The sequence below is a fragment of the Rhinopithecus roxellana genome, chromosome 6, assembly GCF_007565055.1.
Source record: "Rhinopithecus roxellana isolate Shanxi Qingling chromosome 6, ASM756505v1, whole genome shotgun sequence".
NCBI lineage: Eukaryota > Metazoa > Chordata > Mammalia > Primates > Cercopithecidae > Rhinopithecus > Rhinopithecus roxellana.
In genome coordinates, this window is record NC_044554.1 from 74,392,158 (window position 1) to 74,414,032 (window position 21,875).

General features: G+C 37.2%; 1 long non-coding RNA gene across 1 annotated transcript; it reads left to right on the forward strand.

Annotated features, from left to right (window-relative positions):
* Positions 1-423: 423 nt before the first annotated feature.
* Positions 424-18,323, forward strand: LOC104658642. Its single transcript, XR_747455.1, has 5 exons — positions 424-462; positions 1,996-2,111; positions 7,324-7,369; positions 12,070-12,301; positions 17,648-18,323. It is a non-coding gene; the product is annotated as an uncharacterized LOC104658642 (long non-coding RNA).
* The last annotated feature ends 3,552 nt before the right edge of the window (positions 18,324-21,875 follow it).

Genomic DNA, 21,875 nt, shown 5'->3' on the forward strand with positions numbered 1-21,875 from the left:
TTCATCATAACTAAAAGCTTGTAATGCATTGTGACCACAACTTTTGCAATTTGAGGTGCAACAGCAAACCCAGTACAATTTTTTTTCTTCCTCACAATTAGAAGATCCATTCTTATAACAGATCTTAGCAACCTCAGCATACAATCTTTTTTTCTTTCTTAATTAAGCCAAGAACTTTCTTTCACCTTTTCACTTAAAGAAAGCACTTTACAGTTTCTCTCTGGTATATCTGAATTGCCAGTTTCACTACTCTTGCACTTTGGGTCCATTACTAAGTAAGATAAGGGTTACTTGAACACAACCATTGTGATATAGCAATGGTCAATCTGATAACAGAGATGGCTACTAAGTGACTCACCACAGGTAGAGTATACTGTGGATACACTAGAAAAAGGGATGATTTATATCCTGGGCAGAATGGAGTTCACCAACATACTCAGAACAGAATGCAATTTAAAACTTGTAAGCTTTTTATTTTTGGAATTTTTCATTTAATATTTTTGGACCATGGTTGATGGAAGTAATTGAAACTGTGGAAAAGAAAGCTGCAGATAACTAGGGGACTATTGTATTGTACTTTTTTGCTTCAGACTTTCTCTTTAGTTTCTTTTTAGATTTTCTTTCTCTTTATATTTCCACTTTGTTCATACATCAACTTTCTTGGCTTTTCCAGGTTTTTCTTTAGTTATTTGAGCATCTTTAAGACAACTGTTTTTAAAAAGGTTTTGTATGGTAGATCTGCCATCAGTTCTGTTTTCCTCCGAATGAAACATACTTTCCTGTTTCTTAGTTTGTCTTATGATTTTTTTAAACTGGACATTTAAGTCTAGTAGTGTGGTAATTCTGGAAATCAGATTATTTCCCTTCCTCAGAGTTTCTTAGGGATTTTTGTTTTGTTTTGATTTGATTTGATTGTTGTAGGCTGTTACTGTGCTGAGGATAAGCCTCATGTGTAAACAAGGTCTTTTCTGAGCCTCCACCTGTCCCTCGCATTATGGTGACTCTCTAATTTTCCACATATATGCAATTGCCTTTGAATATCCTAGTTTTTATTTTTTTAATTTCTGGCTCTCAAAAGGGAAAAAAAGAGAACAATGAATGGGGAACAGGATACTGACCCTTTAAATCTCCTGGAGGTCACTTCATCTGAAGGGAAAAGGGCTTCCAACAATTCAGGGAAGTGCAACAGTAACAGATGCCCATCTCCAGTGTTTGTACTTCCATAATCAGAGGCAGCTGTCAGTGATTAGAACACAGATCTCCAGTACTGGAGGATAGGATCTTTATTGCCCACCTTGGTTCCTGCAAGTTCTGTGTAAGCTGTTCCAAGAACACATGCACAGTTGTCTGCCACAAATCTGGGGGTATGAGGTGGGTGGCTGCTGTCAAGCTAAAAGCTGACATTGACTGAAGTTAACCATAATTTACCATCCATGTCTTCCCCTGGAAGTTGCAAACCTTCAGTAGACTCCAGATTTCCAAAATCGTTACATCGAACAGATTCTGCCACTGTAGATGCCTGGCTGGGGAGATGGATGCCTGGTGCTTTCTATTCTGCCATCTTTCCCGAATCCTCTCGTGCCCAAATAAGCCTTTGTAAGGGTCTTTAATAGCTTCTTATACCTGTAATAAATACAAAGATGCTAGAATGAGAATAAGATTTTCATAAAATACTTTTTTAAAGTGGAGATAAAATATTATGTATGACCATTGTCCTACTGTTTGCTCCATACATTTATACAACTTTAAGTCTTTTTTTCAGTGGTACCAAAATATGCCCTAATATATACGTTGATGAATTGATATTGAAAATTGCTAACAATTTTCATTTTCTATATTCTTTCCTATAGATTATGCTATTTGATGACTCTCCATCTGAAACATAATAGAAGTATGCTTCCCCTATGGGTTTCATAAACTTCCATTGGCAGAAATGATTTTCCTTGTCTGGCAATATTGTCTGTGCTAACCAAAGTATTTGCTCTCCCAACTTAGATTTTGAAGTTGGGAGAAGTGGCAAGACGTGAAAAGGAAGAAACAAATATTACCAGAGACACCTATGAAAAAGAAATCTTTCTGAAGAACATTTTTAAAGCACTATAATCTGTTTGGTAAGAATGAAATTAATGCACAAAACTGATAAAAATGGACCTACCTGGATGTAGTTTCTGAAATGGCAGGGTATGTGTTCTGGTGTAAAGTACAAAATACATGTCCTAACCTGAGTAATTTTGTCCCTCTGTTTATGATTTTGAACAATGGTGTAGAAGAGACAGGGGATTCTTTTTTCCCCTGGAAAATCCCTATTTCTTCCCTCTTAGAATTGAAAGGGGCTACCTTTGTGTTATGAGGCTACTGGGGAATTTCAGCTAACTCCTGTGGGGAAAGAGATGGAAGCAAGCATTCCTCACAATCCCACTAATCAACCACGGGTTTCTCATGAGCATCTATAGGATTCCCACAGGTCCCACTGAGGGATAAGTGGTCAGAATAGAATCTCCACATTTAGTCATACTTACTATACTGCCTGTTGCTAACTGTAACAACTGTTCACTCCCCTGAAGCCTGGAGCCAATGGGCATGGACTAGAAGTTAAGAAACAGCAGGAAGTCTTCATGGTCACCATGGCTTCCTGGTGACCATCTAACACAAAATTAAATAGAACAGTATTATCTTTTAAGCTGAAAATAAATTTTAGCAGTGTTCTTATTGGTTAGCAAAAACTGCATTTGCATTGATGACACAAACATTGTTGTTATTCTAGTCTAAAGGGAAACCATCTCAGCAAAGATCATTAGAAAATCATTTTAGAAACTACTAGGTCATAAGCATAATTTTAAAAAATAAATTCAAGAGTCTGTCATAATATTGCTCAACCTAACCAAATGAGAATTTTAACAATAGAAAAGGTATTTTCAAAATAATAATCAAGCCTATGACGAATGAGTTAGAAGTATGTGCAGGACATCTTCAATTTGCCCCTCAGATTCTGTACTCATTCTTCATTCAGTTCTGTCCTGGGCAGTTGGCCAAAGGAAGGGGAGAAAGAAGAAAAGGGAGATGGACTATTTCTTCTCCTCTCCCTCCTTATGTGACAATTAATTTTATATGTCAACTTTGCTGGGCCGCACTGCCCAGATATGTGGTCAAAGATTATTCTGGATGTTCCTATGGCAATGTTTTCAGATGAGATTTAACATTTACATTGCTGAACTTTGAGTAAAACAGATTGTCCTCCATAATATGAGTGGGTTTCATGCAATCAATTTAAAGCCTGAGTAGAATAAAAGACTAACTTGCCCCAGAACAGGAGGGAATACTGGCAACAAATTGCCTTCACATTTCAGACATGAACTACAGCATCAGCTCTTCCTAGGTCTCCAGCCTGTAGGCCACTCTGCAGATTTTGAACTTGCCAGCCTCCACCATCGCATGAGCAAATTTCTTAAAAAATTCACACACATACACACACACACACACATGCACATGCACACACATATTCGATTAGGTCTATTTCTCTGGAGAACCCTCATACATCCTGCTTCAGCTCTGAAAGCAGGAAATAGAAGCATACCCCACTCCCATACTATAGCTCAGGTAGAATAGCCCCTTCTCCTCTGGTCCAGCTTTCACTAGGTCAGTCTAGTGTCTCTCATTCTTTGATCATAAGGATAGTGTTATTTCCCCCTGTAGCTAGTCTCTTGTGTCTTACCATCCTTTAATTCCTAGCACTGCCCATGCTTCTGAAAGCAGTCCTTTCATTCTCACCTCAGAGATTGAACCTGGGTTCTCTACTCAAGCTGCATATTAGAAATAGCTGGGAAGCTTTTAAGAAATCCCAACAACCAGGTCACAAACCAGATCAACTAATGCAGAACCTCTGAGGGTAGAACACAGGGATGTATATTTTTCAAAGCTCCCCAAGCATTTCCAATGTACAGCCAAGACTGAGAACCACTGCATCAATGTCTCTTCATTTGAACAATTTCAGATGAATGTTTCAGCCAGAACCTGAACAAATATACTATCATCGAAAATATATACATTTGCTTAAAATCCTATAAGCACTTGTCACCAGTACTTTTCATATGAGTATTTTCTATACTGCTACATATTGTTATTTTGTTATCTCACTTTTAAGACTGTGACTGATTTTTTTTCTCTCTCTCCCATTCTCTCCAAATGTTCCAGCTCATGGCCCAACTCAAAACCTTGTCTCTCAGCCACTGTTCTTAGCTTCTTTTATATATATACACACACATATATATACACACACATATATAGTTTATATATACACAAGTATATATGTATATATACATACGTGTGTATATGTGTACACATATGATATACACATATGTACATATACACATATACATATATACACAAGTATGTATATATACACAAACACACAGGTAATATACACAAGCACACACACATATATATATTTATACACACACGCACACACACATATCCACCCCTCTTTCTAAAACAGGGCTGACCATGTTGCCCTATGAGATGCAAATTTCACCTTTTTGTTAATGATGCTCTACAGCCCATATAAGTTGTAACTTCCTGACTAGGCACTAAAACCTCTGCATTCATCACAGTCTGACATTCATTATTCTCAACAATTCTCACCCTCAACCCCTTTCTAATGTCATACACTCTACCAACTGTTATCTGTTCTTTTGACTCCCCTTTCCCTTCACACTTCCTCCTTATGGTCATTTCTTCTGCCTGAACCCCCTCTTCTGTGCTTCAGCAGCCTGTCCTTTCAGGCTTTCAAGACTTACATGTTCCCTCTTCAATTAAGACTTCTGTAGTCCCTCTATAATGCTAAATAAAGGTAAACCATTAATAACTCTCTTGAGGACAAAGAGCAGTTTCTTGAAGGAAGAGATTTATAAACTGGGACTAAAAAAAAGGGAGGGAAGAGATGGCAAGATGGAGAAGAAAGGTTCAAACAGCTAACATAAAAGCCCAAAGGTGAGAAGCATCCATAGCACAAGTGTGATGCACTGCAAATATAATATATCTGTAAGGGTAAACGAAGGAGATTGATGAACAAGGGGCCTTGTAAACCTCGTGAGGAGTTTTGTCTTAAACCTGATAGCAATGGAGTGCACAATTTTACAAACATCATTCACAGAGTTGTAGAAAATATGTTGGAGGAGAGAAATATCACAAACAGAGAGAACAGTTGTAGGCGCTCAGAGAAATGCAAACGTTCCCAGCCTGAACTGGGTTGGTGGCAGTGAGAATGAAAAGGTACCATTTTCTGCATTTTCCTTAAGGTTAAAAATTATGCTGCTGCCGCATGGAACAGTTAAGATTCAGAGTAAGAATTGAACACCTCTAGGGTTCTTTTGATTGATTTAAATATATATAAAATGCACATTTATTTAAAAAATAGTCAAATATCTTTAACAACATATCAAATCAATTACCATCAGCCACAACATCAAAAGTCAACCATTTCATTGTTTTTTTCCAAAAGTCACCTCCTGCCACAGTGTTTTCTCATTCCACCCCCTTATTTATTTTTGGCATTTAACAGGTTTGTTAGTCATTTGAATATCTTTGTTTTTACAGGTATATATGTGAATCTTGAAAAATCTTTTGTGAGTCAAGATATGTCAGTATATAGAACTGACTTTTTATGATTACACCAAAGAATAAATATTGCTAAAATGTGGGTAACAAGGGACCAGGGTGGAATCTCCACTGTTGTCACAATAGGTAAATACAATTTGACCTGTAACATAACTCAGAGTTAGAACTTTATTAAATGATTTTGCTTTATTTATTTAATGTATGAGAAAGTTATTTACTATGAAAAATTTAAATACTAAACATTCCGATTTCAAAATTATTCTAGTGAGGATGTTACACTGATTACTGTCATACACGGAAGAACATAAACTACATAATGATGCCATGTGGTCGTATATGTAAAGCAAATGTCACCAGAGACCTTCACCCTCAGAGATATACATGAGTGTCACTCAAACCATCAGTTTGAGTTTGATGCTCCAGTTCCTCTCTATGAAGCCTGTAAATGTCTGAGGGTTTGCTTGTGGGGTCCCCCATTGCTTCCTTTCTTAGATCTGTGCCATCTGTTAGCCTGGCATGCATCTAGACATGAAACTATAACTTTGCTGGTATCCACAAAAACTTACAACAAATATTCTGTCAGTCTAGTAACTTCAGTGATCATGGGAAATTAACGTTATCCATAGAACAGCTGTGTTAGTCCATTTGCATTGCTGTAAAGGAATACCTGAGGTAGGGTGTTATAAAGAAAAGACATGTATTTGGCTCACAGTTCTGCAGGGTGTACATGAAGTATAGTACCAGGATCTGATTCTGGTGAGAGGCCCAGGAAACTTCTAGTCATGGCAGAAGGCAAAGGGGAGCCAGTGTGCCATGTGGGAGGAGAGGGAGCAAGAGAGAAAGGGAGGAGGTGCCAGGCTCTTTTAAATAACGGAATCTCATGGGAACTCGGTGAGAACTCACTCATTATTGTGGGGAGGGCACCAAGCTATTTATGAGATATCCAACCCTATGACCCACACACCCCAAGCCCCACCTCCGACACTGGAGATTACATTTAACATGAGACTTGGAGAGGAAAAAACATCCAAACCATATCAATAGCTTTCTTTCGAGTCCTGTGGCCTCTTCTTTGTACCCATTCTCAGCCCTCTCATCTCTTAACTCTGTCTTCCTCTGCTCCCATGTGTATGAACAATCTCATCTGAATGGCACACGCACATACACACATGCACACACACACACACACACACACACACACACACACACACACAAAACAATTACTGAACCCTTGGTGAGGCCAACACTATACCTGCAAGCACTTACTTCACCTAAGAGGTTTATCAAAAGCTTTCTAAATAAATTCTGTTCTCCATCTACTATGCAAATAAAACTGCTGTATCTTATTATGCGTGTAATAAATGTGAATGCAGAAAGCAACTTTGCTTACTAAGGTACAATATTTTGCCCAGATCATAATCTCTCTGGTATTTGCCATTATCCATCACCTTCCGTTATTACCTATCACTCATCTTCATAGAGCAAATACATCATCTTTCATCAGGAAATGGATTACATGGAGGCGAAGAATACGCTTTTTGTCTTCCAAGGAAGAAAAAATGAAGGAACGAGTTGAGGGTTTAGGAACAAACAATAACTACATGCTAGATGACCCCCTAGGCATTTTACAAATACTACCACATTTAATATGCTTTTTAATTTAGTTTTCACAGCAAATACATAAAGTTTTATCACCTCTTTTTTACACAGGTGAATCCCAAGGCTGAAAGAGACTGAGTAACAGCTATTAAGTAAGGTAGTAGAGTCCACTTTTTTTTTTTTTTTTTTTTTTTTTTAGAGTCCACTTTTATTCCGCTAAAATTCTGAGCTAAAGACTAGCATAGGCTGGGCGTGGTGGCTCACGCCTGTAATCCTAGCACTTTGGGAAGCCGAGGCTGGCATATCAGGAGTTCGAGATCAGCCTGGCCAACATGGTGAAACCCCATCTCTACTAAAAATAAAAAAATAGCCAGGTGTGGTGGCACACACCTGTAGTCCCAGCTGCTCAGGAGGCTGAGGCAGGAGAATTGCTTGAACCCAGGAGGTGGAGGTTATAGTGAGCCAAGATCGCACCACTGCGCTCCAGCCTGGGCGACAAGTGAAAGTACGTTTCAAAAAAAAAAAAAAAGATTTTTCTTTTTTAATCCCTTTTGTTACAGCTATGACATCACTCTTCAATATAAATTCATGTCCTTTCATGTGCAAGTTAATCAAAAGTTAAGCAAGAAGTGTTTGTCTTGGTAAGCATTTAGGTTCACTATAGACCTAAGAATGAAAATTTCAAAGTCCAAGGCTTAGGATATCACCTATTTCTACAGGAGACAGTAACTGGTGATACAGTCAAAGGTCTACCTTAGCCAAATCATTCCTTCATTTCTTTATCTAACACCATTGCTTTATTTCAAAGTCAAGATGAAATTCGAAACTGAACATGGATTCTGTGCTCTAACCAAGTTCTGTGACCTTAACATATGTACCCAGACTTTTACCACTCACAGTCATCTCCCAGACAGAGGAAATGACTCATCTTTTTTAAAAAATGGAAGTCTTAAAGTTAACATAAAATATCCCATGACAAAAATATCTTTTATCTTTTTATATGTAATATAGGAAGTATGAACTTGTGTATTTTTATAAATGTAATTCATTTTCAGATCTTTAATTCTGAAGTATCTCTGTCAAAATTTCAATAAAAGTAAACCCATAATAGAAAAATAGACTATTAACAGAAAGGAACATCTATTCTTGGGTTTAATTACACATATAAGTTTTATATAAAAATTTTAAACTTTACTTACTTAAAAATGTGCATCTATTACAACACCATACCTCCAAATTCCACAAAATTTTTCAAATTGTTGAAAAGAAATAATGATGTACTTTCTTTGATTACAGATAAGGTATGATTAATAAAAATACAACTATACTAATTTTGTACTTAAAAATTTAGACAATTTAAGACTCAGTTTGGAGGGGTCAACTGAAATTATTAAAGGTCAGACTGACCTCACCATGAACATTCAGCAGGAAAAAGCCATTTTTGAGGAGCTAATGTCCAATACTCTCTCTCTCTCTCTCTGTTCCTAAGCCCTCTCTCGTCATATATATATGACGGTGTTTTGCTCTTTTACCCAGGCTGGAGTGAAGTGGCATGATCTGGGCTCACTGAAACCTCTGACCCCTGGGTTCAAGCGGTTCTCCTGCCTCATCCTCCCAAGTAGCTGGGATTACAGGCACCTGCCACCACACCTGACTAGTTTTTTGTACTTTTAGTAGAAACGGGGTTTCACCATGTTGGTCAGGCTGGTCTCAAACTCCTGACCTCAGGTGATCCACCTGCCTTGACCTCCCAAAGTATTAGAATTATAGGCGTGAGCCACCATGCCCAGCCCACAGCACGCATTTTTATATTATAAGGTACAACATCTCAGAAGACAGAGAGAATAGCTTCAGATATGAAGCTCAGAAAGAAGTTCAAAAGGCACAGAGATCTGCTTCAAAAAGAAAAAAAAAGTTGAAGGTCTTGCTCCAACAGAGGAATTTGCTTTAAATTACTCCAAAAAGAATGACTGGCTGATATCCAAAGAAGAAAAAAAGCCTTTGCATTCCTGACATCTGATATCTTAATGCATGATACACAAAAAGCAATATATTTCAAGGACACACTAATAATCCCCCATGCAAATGGAGGATTATCCTCTAAGAGAGAGAGGGGGAATGGGGAAAAGAGAGAGAGAGAGAGAGAGAGAGAGAGAGTAAGTACATACACAAGCCTGCCTGTTACTGGAGGAGCATGGGTGCCAGGATCTTTGACCTAAGGATCCAAAAGCTTGGCTGAATACAGCATTTCAGTTGTTCCCCGAAGTGAAAGCAGTAAAATAAAGACCAAAGGAAGCTCTAAGTTTGTGGTCGAGACCAAATTACATAAGAACCAAGGATGTAACCTAGGGTTAATGCCTGGTGGAACAAAAAGTCACCCAGCATTTTGAGGGTGATGGCAGGCTGTGAGAAGGCAGGTTGTAGAAACGATAAGGTTGTTTTATGGCATGCTTTTATTGGCTGCATCAGAGAGAATGTGAGGGCGTGTTGGGTATGTCCTTGAAGTTACGGGACCTTGGTTTAAATAAACTTTGTTGCACATCCAGTAATAATAGGCAAGGCATTTCTTATTCTTGGTTTTTATTTTCTTTTCCTTTGTTCTGGCCTTTTTTCTGTAATTCCTGCCTTAGTGACACCACCACTCCCCTCTTTGAGCAGCCCAGAAAGAAGGCAGTCATCCCAACTCTTCCTCCTGCTGCCACATGTAATCTTTGTCTTTAAACAGACTCATTGTGTTTCACTTAAGTAAATATATTTGGAAAGAAAACTTCATATTACTTACTAAAAGGGAAAATGACTATTAGTTCTATAAAAGAAATCTATTTTTTAATTAACGAAAATGAAACTACATCATTAAATGTTGGCAGAAATTCACTCTGTCTTTGTTAGAAAGACTGATTAGAAAATACCAGTTAAGGCCAGGCGCAGTGGCTCACACCTGTAATCCCAGCACTTTGGGAAGCCGAGGCAAATGGATCACCTGAGGTCAGGAGCTCGAGACCAGCCTGCCTAACATGGCAAAACCCCGTCTCTACTAAAAATACAAAAACTTAGCCAGGCGTGGTGGCGGGTGCCTGTAATCCCAGCTGCTCCGGAGTCTGAGGCAGGAGAATCGCCTGAACCCGGAGGTGCGGAGGTTGCAGTGAGCTGAGATTGCACCACTACACTCCAGCCTGGGTGACAAGAGTGAAACTCCATCTCAAAAAAAGAAAAAAAAATACTATTTAAGACACAGATTAGCATCAACCTAAGCCTTTCTCCTTAAGTTAATGAGAAGGGGTAACAGATAATTGAAAAAATTTTAAAATCATGTGACAATATGATTTCACGCTTCATCCTTATACAACCAAAATGTTTTCTGTAAATGAGTCCTACACTTTGGGAAGCACTGGACTATGGTATACAATTCAAACTCAGTAGCCTCTGTGATCTTACTCCCAATTCCCTTTTGATCTGATTTCCTGCCACTCCACAAGTCATATTTACAACTCTATTCCTGCTAAAGGACATATCATTTGGCCCTAGGAGTTCTCCATCGTGTCTACTGAGAAACATATTAGGCCTCTGAAGAGGTTTTAGATGTGAAGTTTTCAGAGACCCCACCCACGCACCTTTCTCCTTAGTATGAGCAAAGGCGCTAGTCAGGCTCCTCTGAGTTCTCGTTGACTAGGCCTCAAGCTTACCTTTCTAGGTTGAACAAACACTAGGACAGTTTCTAACAGCTCAACATTGTTTACTTAGGATGAGCCTACCCCCCACTTAAAGTGCAAGCCTGATAACACTCAAGGCTGCCAAAAGAGCTTCCTGTTGTTCCAACCAACACCTGAAGACCAGGATCCTGGTTTCCAGTCTCTGCGGGAGGGGAGGGGCCGAATTTCAGTAAACAGCAGTGAACAAAACTAGATGGGTTTCACGTGGACTAACCTCTTTTCCGGATTTTTATAATTTTTCATTTTCCTGAAAAACTCTATGGAGTCCCCACACACCCTTCTCCCTGATCCTTCATTCTCCCATGAAAATACCTAATCACCTCTGTACAGGTCAAAGTTGAGCTTAGTTCACATTGCACTCTTTTCCCTATTGTAATAATATACATTAATTCTTACCATTTTATTTAGTGTTCAGCGTTGTTTATCTTTCGCAGCATTTCATATCTACTTCTAATGTACTACATACTCATTATTCATTGAACTACCACTCTCATCCGCTATGCTGTGCTCTGTTCTGTACTCCAAGTGCTGAGATCAGACCCTGTATTGTGCCTCCCATATTAGAAATGGCAAACATTCTCTTTAGTCACAAGTTAATAAAGTGAAATAATAACACAATGTATTTTGTCAGATAAGTACCCATTTACCACTGAGGTGGTATTTTCTTAAGAGCAACCTTTACATTTAAATAACTCTTAAGAGCAATCTTTATGTTTAAGTAACTTACATTTAAATGTGCTTAGAAAGGGGGAACTAAGTTACCTGACTGCTATGAACAGGGTCATGAGGAGAGACTCCAACACATTGGTTTAGTTTTATTTCAACTTCAGAATCATAAGAGGGACATTACACATTGCATCATATTCTATAGTGTAAAAATAAAATAAAAATATCAGCTTACTGTCCTTCTTTCTTAGTTTGTCGGTGTCATTTTTAATTCTAACGTTTTGTTAAACCTCACATCTTCCTCTTTTGAATTTCTACTTCCTTTTAAAATGGCAATTAATTGCCATTTTTTCATATCTTTTGTCTTATATTAGTAAGAGCATTTCTCTAATTATAACATGGGGAATTTACATGTGGGTTACAGTGGAAACTAGATTTTTACATCAAAATTAATTTTGTTTTATTTGCTCCTAATTTATAGGTGAAAATGCTGTTTTACATGGAAACCTATTTTGTTCCATAAAATTAAATGAACCATAACCCAGAAGTGCAATGAGACACACACATCATGACCACATTATTTTTGAAAGCTGAAGAGTTGCCAGTCTGCTGATCTCAGACTTCATGAACCACATCGTTTAGTTCAAATTGTTTCCCTGCAATAGCTTTGCGCCTCTGCCAAACAGCCACTGAAGGACTCTGAAAAATACAAGGTAAGGAGATGGCACCTAAGAACATTTTTAAAAAAAGGTTAGCTCTTTTACTGAAGTTTATTTCATTGCTTTTATCAGAGAGACTGATGTCACATCAGACATTTTCTCACCTAAAGGTAACATGCAATAATTGCCAAGACAGCATACTATTCGGAACGTGGAACCAAATGTGTGGCCTGCATGGGCATTCTTCTTTTGCCAATGAATTGCAAATGCTTCTATCTACAAGTGTACAATGTTAAACATTAAATGTGGAGGTCTTATTGTGGGTTGATCTTTAGCAAATCAGGTCTCCTTTCTGTTTTCAGTTGCTGCCACTACCACCTATGCGCAGAGTCAATGTTAATAATGTTAATGAAACCAGGCAATATATTAAAAGCTTTAGCCACAATCATTAACTGGAGTCTGGAGTAAACCATATATTCCAGGGCCCAGTATGCAGATCACCTGTGGGGTGTCAGCAAGCTGCAGCCACTCCGCTATCCAACAATGCTGTTACCTGAACTTCACTTTTGGGTGTCTGTCCTTGTAGGCATCCTCCACTCCACACCCTAAGCTAAACCATCACTTGTTGAACAGGGGCCCTGCCTCATGGCTAGTATTTGGCCTTTAACTTCACACTCCATTCCCTAGACACTGGCTGGATCTTTGCTTCCAACTGAATGGGCCCTATCCTTCTCTTGCCTAGCACTAAAGCCATAACATTGCCTGCAATTCCTATTGTTATATCCTCCCCACCACATTCCAACCCCTGATAAATCATTCCTGGCCCAGAAACGCAGTTCCACTACCCTGGATGTAATGATTTGGAATGCTGGTGACTCACCCGACTTTTAGACCCTTAGTCCTAACCTCTTTGTTCTTTCTTACTTCTTTTTCCCTGACTTAAGACCCAGCATATGTCAAAGCAGATATGGTATGTAAGATAATGTCAGTGTGCAAAAAGCGCTCATCATATAGAGAAACTTAAGTGTATCTTTTAAGTCAATGCAAATAATCACCACAATATGTTTTGTGGGTTTTAACTTTTTTAATGAAAACAAACTTTTGCACTTTCTCTAATGAGAAAACAGTATAGTTTCCTTTTATTTATTTTTCCAACATTCGACAAGGCACAGGATCAAGTTATTCTTTTTGAGATGCCATAATATGCCAGGTATTGGAATGCCTAGCTAGCACTTGCATTGTATAGTTAACATTGTGCTATAAGCATGGTTCTTCCTAAAAGCTTTCAGTACTGTTTATATTTTGTGCTGCCCAGTTCCCATGGTAACGTGTTTGTTCCCATGGAGAAAAAAAAGTGAACACCTAATCAGGGTTGAACTTGAAGACATAAAACTTCACTCAGTAGATAGTTCACTCAGAGGCTATTAAGGAGGAGGAGAAAACAGAAGAACAGAAAATATACCTAGGTTTCTAGTTCCAGTTCAAAATTAAGAGACTACTGATTTACTTTGACCTGCTGTGTAACAAATCATTCTTGGTGTCGGTGTCATTATTTGCAACTTTAAGGAGACCTTTTTTTTTTTTTTTCTCAAAAGCAATTTTAAAAGTACTGCCAGGCGCGGTGGCTCACGCCTGTAATCCCAGCTCTTTAGGAGGCTGAGGCGGGTGGATCACGAGGTCAGGAGATTGAGACCATCCTGGCTAACACGGTGAAACCCTGTCTCTACTAAAAATACAAAAAATTAGCCGGGCGTGATGGTGGGTGCCTGTAGTCCCAGCTACTTGGGAGACTGAGGCAGGAGAACGGCGTGAACCTGGGAGGCGGAGCTTGCAGTGAGCTGAGATCGCGCCACTGCACTCCAGCCTGCGCTACAAAGCGAGACTCTGTCTCAAAAAACACACACACACACACACAAAAAAGTAACTATTTAGACAAAGGGCCCTTTTTAATGGTGATTTGCTGGTTTATCTTAGCAGTTTGGTCCTTGTAGTTGCAATCTGTATTTCCATATTTCAAGAATTTTTGGAATTTTCATAAAACCATCTAAATTTAAGTAAACTTGATTTTTTAAAAATAACTATAAACTAAAGCAATAAGAATGTGAGCAAATGAGTATAAGATTATCTTTAATGAAAACAGATTCTTTTGCTTATTTTAATGCCCAGAATTTTTCAAGCCTAGCTATTGCCAGATTATGCCATTTGAAAAAAGCTTGAAAGCTGCAAAAGGATGTAAATTCAGCTGCTTTGGTTTAATGTGAGGAAAGTTGATAGCCTTTCTTAAGGCTAACACTACCATGCCAAATTCCTAACAACGTTACAGCAGGATTTTGAATGCCAGTAAACTAATTCACATCCATTTGCAAGCTCCAGTCAAGTGGCATAAACTCCACTTGTAGAAGACAAAGCAAAATGACTGGGCTCCTCCCGCGGCTCTGGCTCTTCACTCTGCTGCCGCCCTCCCTCCCGGCTGTTGATGTTTTCTCCCCCCACTTTATAATCTAGACACTTGCTCCCTTTCCATTTGATACTACTTCTTTGTTTGCTGTTCTTCAGCCTTCTTTGTGCTTTTCTGACCTCCTTTTTTCCATTCTCTGCTGCTGTTCCTGTTCTACATTTCATCGTTTTTTTCTCCAGCTTCACTTTTGTGCATTTGTGCATTACGCTCTTCCCACGTCAATCTTTAGCCATTTTTGTATTGTCCTGACTTTCATTCTTCTTATTTACCTTTAGTTTATATTCATTCTGACCACCTTTTCTTCTTCTCTTTGCAGCCCCTCTGTTAGAAGTTCGGCATTTTGCTCCAACTTTAAAACAAATATATATATATGTAGTTTCTGGATGACATTCTTTTCTCAGTCCTTCTGTGTATTATATTTCCCTAGTTGTTTAAATCCCAGTCCCACTGACTTCGTGCAAACGATTAAGATTAAAGCGATTTTAAGTATTTCTTTAATATAGTAAAAGGTGAAGAAAAAGTTACCTTAGAAATTAACAGCATTCTAAATAGACTGCCTTTAAAAATAAATAAATAAATAAATAAACAAATGAATAAATAAATATCTGTCCCATTTGTAGGTTCACAGGGAGTAATATCAATGAGATCTGCCATCTCACATACTTGTCTACATCAGACATCATTCACCCCAATCAAGTAGTGAAGAGTGAGACTCAAATCGGCAAGTCTATCCTGCTGAATTGCTGCCACTCAAGAGAAAAATAACTTTCTTACATTTTATGGTCCACTAGCAAGCAGCAGAATAATGGTATATCCTAAGATTAGTTGTGGTTTCTGAAGTGATTATTGCAGGGAGATGGAACAGAAAAATTTTTTCTCTTACTTATTTTTGTGTGATATTGGAGACAGGAGACATGTCCATCATTTTATACTGCTTATTACATATGAAAAATAGAATAATGAAAGCTTTCACAATACGGAGGTTTTCTCTAATCTCCTATCATCAAATAGGCATACATTTTGAATTGATTTTTTTTTTTTTAAGTTTTGGGAATTGGATGTTCATCTTTCTTTTATTGACTTTCATCTAATTTTCAAAAGTGTGCAGTAGTAGATTGCATGGGAAGGTAAATGGTCCACTGAGATTTAAATGCATTGCTTTGAACTAAAGAGATATAAATTCTAATATCTGAATTTTTCATGGCTATATACATGTTTACTAAGTCCTTTTGCATAGTGGCAGATTCTTTATGCTTTTGGCATATTTGAAGTTAAATTTTAATTCATGTTACATTTATTAAGTGCTAAGAAGACACACTCATCTACTATTTTAGAATTTTTTATAAATGTTCAGTCTTGTAGTTTATGAAAAAAATATTGACACACCATAATATATACTGGTTTCATAGCACTTACCGACTTGGTAAATTTTACCTACAAGAAAATCAGTTCTTTGTGTTTTTCTTAGTTTACTGTTTTTGCATTTAACAGTTTTGACCTTGATTAAAGACTCCAGGTTTTCTGGGGGACAGTGTAGTTGACTTAAAAACTAACCACTATTATGCAAAATTTTAGTTGAGAGAAACTCTGTATCTTCTTTTTTTATTGCTGTGATTATAGAGCCAACACACACAATCATGTAGGTTGAGCATTGCTAGGGAGCCATTCTCACCTATGTGTCGGGCTTCATGGGATTCATTTTGCAATTCCCACTGCAACTATGCCATGAGTTTACTCACCAGATGGAAAAAAAAATTTCTGCTTTGACAATGTTGAATGAAGTCTTGCTTTACTCTGTAAAAGTATAAAATGTAACATTTTTGGGTTGAGGGGACACTTAGAGATCTTCTGGTTCTCCTCTTTGGTTTCATAGAGAAGGAAAAAGCCTCCACAGAAATAATGACTCCTTACCACAATTTTGTCACTATATATATATATACCCTAAGATTCAGGATTAGAGATGGCTCTCCTGATCCCTGACCTTGGGAATATCGTTTTAAAACCATTCATGGCGACATAGAAAACATTACATTTCTATCACATAATTTCATAGATACAACCTTCTAAGTTTTCAGCCTAATTTTCTTCCTAGACAATTTTGTATTGTAAATTACTAGAGGACAGAAATAATTTCTAGATAATTCTGTGGGCAACTTGCTGTGTAATCCAGCAACATACTCAGTAGGTTTTTTGGAGAGAGGATGTCACCATCTTCATTGATTAATGTGGTGGAAAATATTTAGAAAAGGAGCTGTTTCATGCTACTCTGGCATCTATATTGTGAAAGTACAATTTTGGAATATTGACATTAAATAACAGAACTAGAGTTTCTTAAGAATTAAAATCTTTATTTTCCCATTAATGTATTGGGAAACTTCACTAGTTTATTCATCTTCTCTATGGAGGTTTTCTTTATTACTATCAACCCACACTTTCTCTTTTCTTATTTTTTATTACTCAACACCAATGTGTGGTTTTTAATATATTATTTTAGTTTGTTTCTGTTCTCTTGCTGCATGTAGAGAGCTTGTCAACTCCTTGTGTAGCGAGTTTGTCGTTTACTTTGTTTTCGATCCTCTATGACGCTGGGTGTGTATACAGCCATTGCTAAATGTGTACTACTTAAGGTGACAAGAATTGAACTAGAAACACTTCAAAAAAGGCCTGACTAATTAGAAGCAACTACCAAATTTAGTCTGTGTTGCCCAAAAGCCTTATCAAAAAGTGTATCATGAATCTAAATGCTAACAGAATTAATGGTTAATGAGAAAATTTTTACATAAACATTACTCTAAAACAATATCTAATAGTGATGCCTAAAACTTTTTGAGTAGATTAATGCATACTGATGAAAAGAGCAAACAAGGACTTGAAACGAGTGCATGTCATCACAAAATCATAATGCCTTTTAAAAAACATTTTATCCTGTTCTTTTTTTCTAGAACTGAAAGGGGCACATGGCAGATATAATCATAAACTTTCATTTCAGAGAGCAATAAAAAAGGAGAAGAAGAACACACTGGTACTCCAACAAGTCATAGTTTCTGCCAGATGTTGCAAAAGTGAGTTAGATAATTGACCTTTCTTCTGGGGCCTGTGTCAACTTTGAATGGAGCTTTCAATTGCACAATAAGCATCTGGACAGTTTTGACATCTTTATAACACTCTTTGAGTTCTTAAAAAGCTACCATTTTGTTTAAAGATGATTTATGTGAAGATTAAAACAATTACTTAAGTGCTAAGAATAATTAATCCTGTAACTCAATATCAAATACCATTGTCTTCCCAGAACTGGGTCTCTAACTACTAATCATAATCAAGATACCAACTGTCAAATCAAATCAAAATTAAAATTTGATTAATTATTTGATGATATTAACATTCAAATCTAGTTCCTTCCCAGGCCTAATTTTGTCCTTGTGTTTGCTTTGAACTGAATTATTGTGGTTTAAATAGCCCGTTTTACATGACCACTTTCAAACAAGATCATAAATTCTCATAAAAACAGGCTAAGGAATTCATAATCATAGCTCTTGGCCGCCACCTAAAGGTTTCTTTCTTGTTTTATTTTACATGAGACCTACTATGCATTCCTTTTAGAATAAAATTTTCTTGTCATCGCATGTTTCTACATAAGTACAGGGTAAAAAGACTTTTTCAAGTATGTTTTTTCACCTTTATGTATTTAAATTGACAGCAGATATAATTATGTCTACTTTTCAATTCATTCAACACACACAAAAAAACTATTTAAACAAGGTTCTTTTAAACGGTCAGAAAATTTTTCATGCATTTAAGAAATAGTGTGTTCTTATTATGCATCACCCCCACGCCTAGGCCCATAATGAAAGAAATTTAATTAAACTCATGTTTACTGAACCACTGTTGAGCGTAATGTAACAGAAAACTCCTCAAATTCCAACAAGAACATTAACAGATATAACTTCTTCATTATGCTTGAAAGTAAATGAGATACTATAATTAATGATTCTTGCTCCATATCCTGTTATCACTCCCTTTATTCTCCTCCTAAAAAGCACTTGATTGAATCAAGCTAAATATCTTCAACACCTTACTTGGACTCTGACAAAGTCAACTTTGGAGAATGGATTTACGATATCATAGGGAAAATCAGTTACGAACTCTACAAACTTCTCATTTCAAAGCTCTTATGGATACAGCATCTATGAATCACCCGAATTCTTGTTAAACATATAGACGAGTTGCATTAGCGCATGCACTTTCCAACATATATTCCATGTACTTACCCTTGATTTATTTATAGAACACCATTCATGATTTTATTAATTCAAAAAATATTTACTAGGCACCTACTATGTGCCAGGCACCCATCATTATCAGAGTTCAATAAAGTGGACTGGTCTTTTCCACCATAGATCTTGTGAAGGAAACAGAAAATGAACAAAAAAATAGGTAAAACACATAAAAATACTGGCTACAAAGGAACTGAATACCATATCATAATAGAGATATTATGTCTCTGGGGAGACACAGACCAACAATAGGTAGTTAAGTCAAGAAAGGCCTCTCATAGGAGACAGTTTTTAAACTGGGACCTGAAGAATAAATAGCCAGCTCTACCAAGAATAGAGAGGAAGAGGTGGAGGAAATTGTGTGTGCAAAGGACAAATACTAACAGAGGGCCAAGGGAACTAAAGCAGAGTGAGCCAAGGGGAGTGTCATGGATGGGATTAGAGAAGTAAGCAGGAACCAAATCATGCAAGGCCTTGAAAGCTAGGGTAAGGACTTGGGGTTTTATTTGAAAGAGATGGAAAGCCATGATAGTAGTTAAAAAAGGAAGTAAATTGATCTGTTGGCTGCCTGAAGAAGGAATTAGAGGCAGCCAAGAGAAAAGGGAGATAGAAGTCTATCACAGAAGTACAGATTGGAGCGATGATGGTGATGGTGACATGGACAAAGTGGTAGCAGTGGAGGCCAAAACAAGTGATCACATTTGTGATGAATTTTGGAGTGAGGCCTTGGTGGTAGATCAGATGACCCTGTGGTTCTGCTGCTCCTTCCCAGCTTGCTAGCATTTGCTGACATAACTTTGAAAAGCTGATATAGTTTTCCATATAAGATTTTATATCACACTCAAGCTTTTAATTTAGTTTTTTAAAATTTAAAGAAAATATCTTAATAGAATGACCAATTTGCACTTCAAGAAACACTTATTATCTAGTATCTTCTGCAAATGAAATCGTCCACAAAACTAATTTTATAAATAATGGAAGTGTGTCTATTAAAAACATCAAAGCTTATTTTACTTTAACGACCTTGAAATAATTATTTTCTAAAATTGTTCAATATTTCCTTAATCTTTCAAACAGAATATATTCAAAATAGTTAAGCTTTTCAAAAACTCAGACTTATTGTGAAGAAACATATATGAAACATACCTCTACAGTATGTAGTATGGCTAAAAACAGTGAGATGTAAAACTGAGTTTCCCCTACTCTGAAAAACTGAAAACTACCTTGCTTTGAAATCACTACATTTTTATTTTGTTGCCTCAGTTTCCCATAGTTCTTATTGTGCCTGACTGTAGTTCTCAACTTCTGACTCATTCTAACACACTGCTTTACCTTGGCTGTAAGCTGGGAATCCTGCTGTCAGAAATCCATGCAAGTTTATAGAAAAAGACTCCAAATAAAGGCTATGAAATTTTGCATTCTATTTTGATTGCACGGAGGCCTTTTTACACTCTGCTTTCTCAAGTATAGTTTTGGCCATTGAAGCTGCTAAATCAGCAACATGTAAGTCAGGGAAATCTCCCTACACTAGCATGTTATTTCCCACAGTTTCATAATTCCCCTTGAAAAGTGAATCCGCATTACCATATACATTATCATTTTTAAGTTTCTACAAAGAATCCTTCCTTGTGATACAACTTCAGCTACATCATCATAAATGTTGACTTTTCATTTGATGCCTATAGTTTTCAAATGTAACATAAAAGCATGTAAAATTTGACCCCAAAAGTAGAATTTATGTGTCTCATAAAAGTGTATAAAATTTGACCCAAAAAATAATTTCAAGTGTCTTGACTCAGACTACAATGTTATCTCTTTTCTTTTTTCATTTTGACATGGCATGGAAACAAAAACAGATCAAATGTCCACAGAAACTCAGTCAGCAACACTGCTTTCAAAGTGTCTTTTGACAAGTAATGTGTGCATTTTACAAATCCAAAGGCAATATTTGAAGTAGCTCTTCCAAACAGCTGTATTACTCAAAGCTATCTCTGTATCACCACCTTGTTTCATGGAAGAAAATGTGGAAATGTGTACTGAAAATGTGTAAATGATTAAAGCATCAGTATAAAGAAAAAACATTCTGAACATGAATAAAAATTATTTTGAGGATTTGTTGAAAAATCAAACACCAGATGTCCATGGCTGACTTGCCAAATGAAAATCCTTGAAAGAAAGGTTCAGAAATGGGCATTTCAAATGAATATACCCCAGCTGATTGACACAGGTGTTCCTTTGAGCAATCCTGGATAGCACTGTGGTAGACCCCAGGTAAGCAATCCTGTGGGATCTGCTTTTTCAACTTTGTAGTAGATTGTATTTTCCAAAGTGACACTGACATCTCTCCACCAAATGATGGGATTTATGTTACCTCTTCTTAGACCTGGGTGAACTTTTGACTGCAGTAGAAGTGACGCTATGTGACTTCTAAGACCAATTCATAAAATGCAATACAGGTTCCTTCTGGCTCCCTTGGGGTGCTGGCCCTAGGAAACCAGCCACCATGCTGTGAGAAAGCCAAGCAGCCACATGAAAAGGCCACATGTAGGTCTTTCAGTCATGGATCCAGTTGAACTCTCCATTGACAGCCAGCCTTTAACCACTATGTGAGTAAGACTTTAGATAATTCTAGCCCCCAGCTTTTGGGCCACCCCAGTAGACAAAAGACAAGCTCTTTCATCCAACCTTGGTCAAATTTCAGATTTGTGAATGAAATTTATGTTGTCACTGTTCTGAGCCACTAAATGTTATAGTGGTTTGTTACATAGCAATAAATAACAGAACAAATTCCAAATGCTTCCACATCTTCTTCAGATAAAATGTAAAGCCCCACGTAAACCTTCATGCATTCCAGTTTGCATTTAAGGATTTCATATTCTATCCAGCCAGATCCACC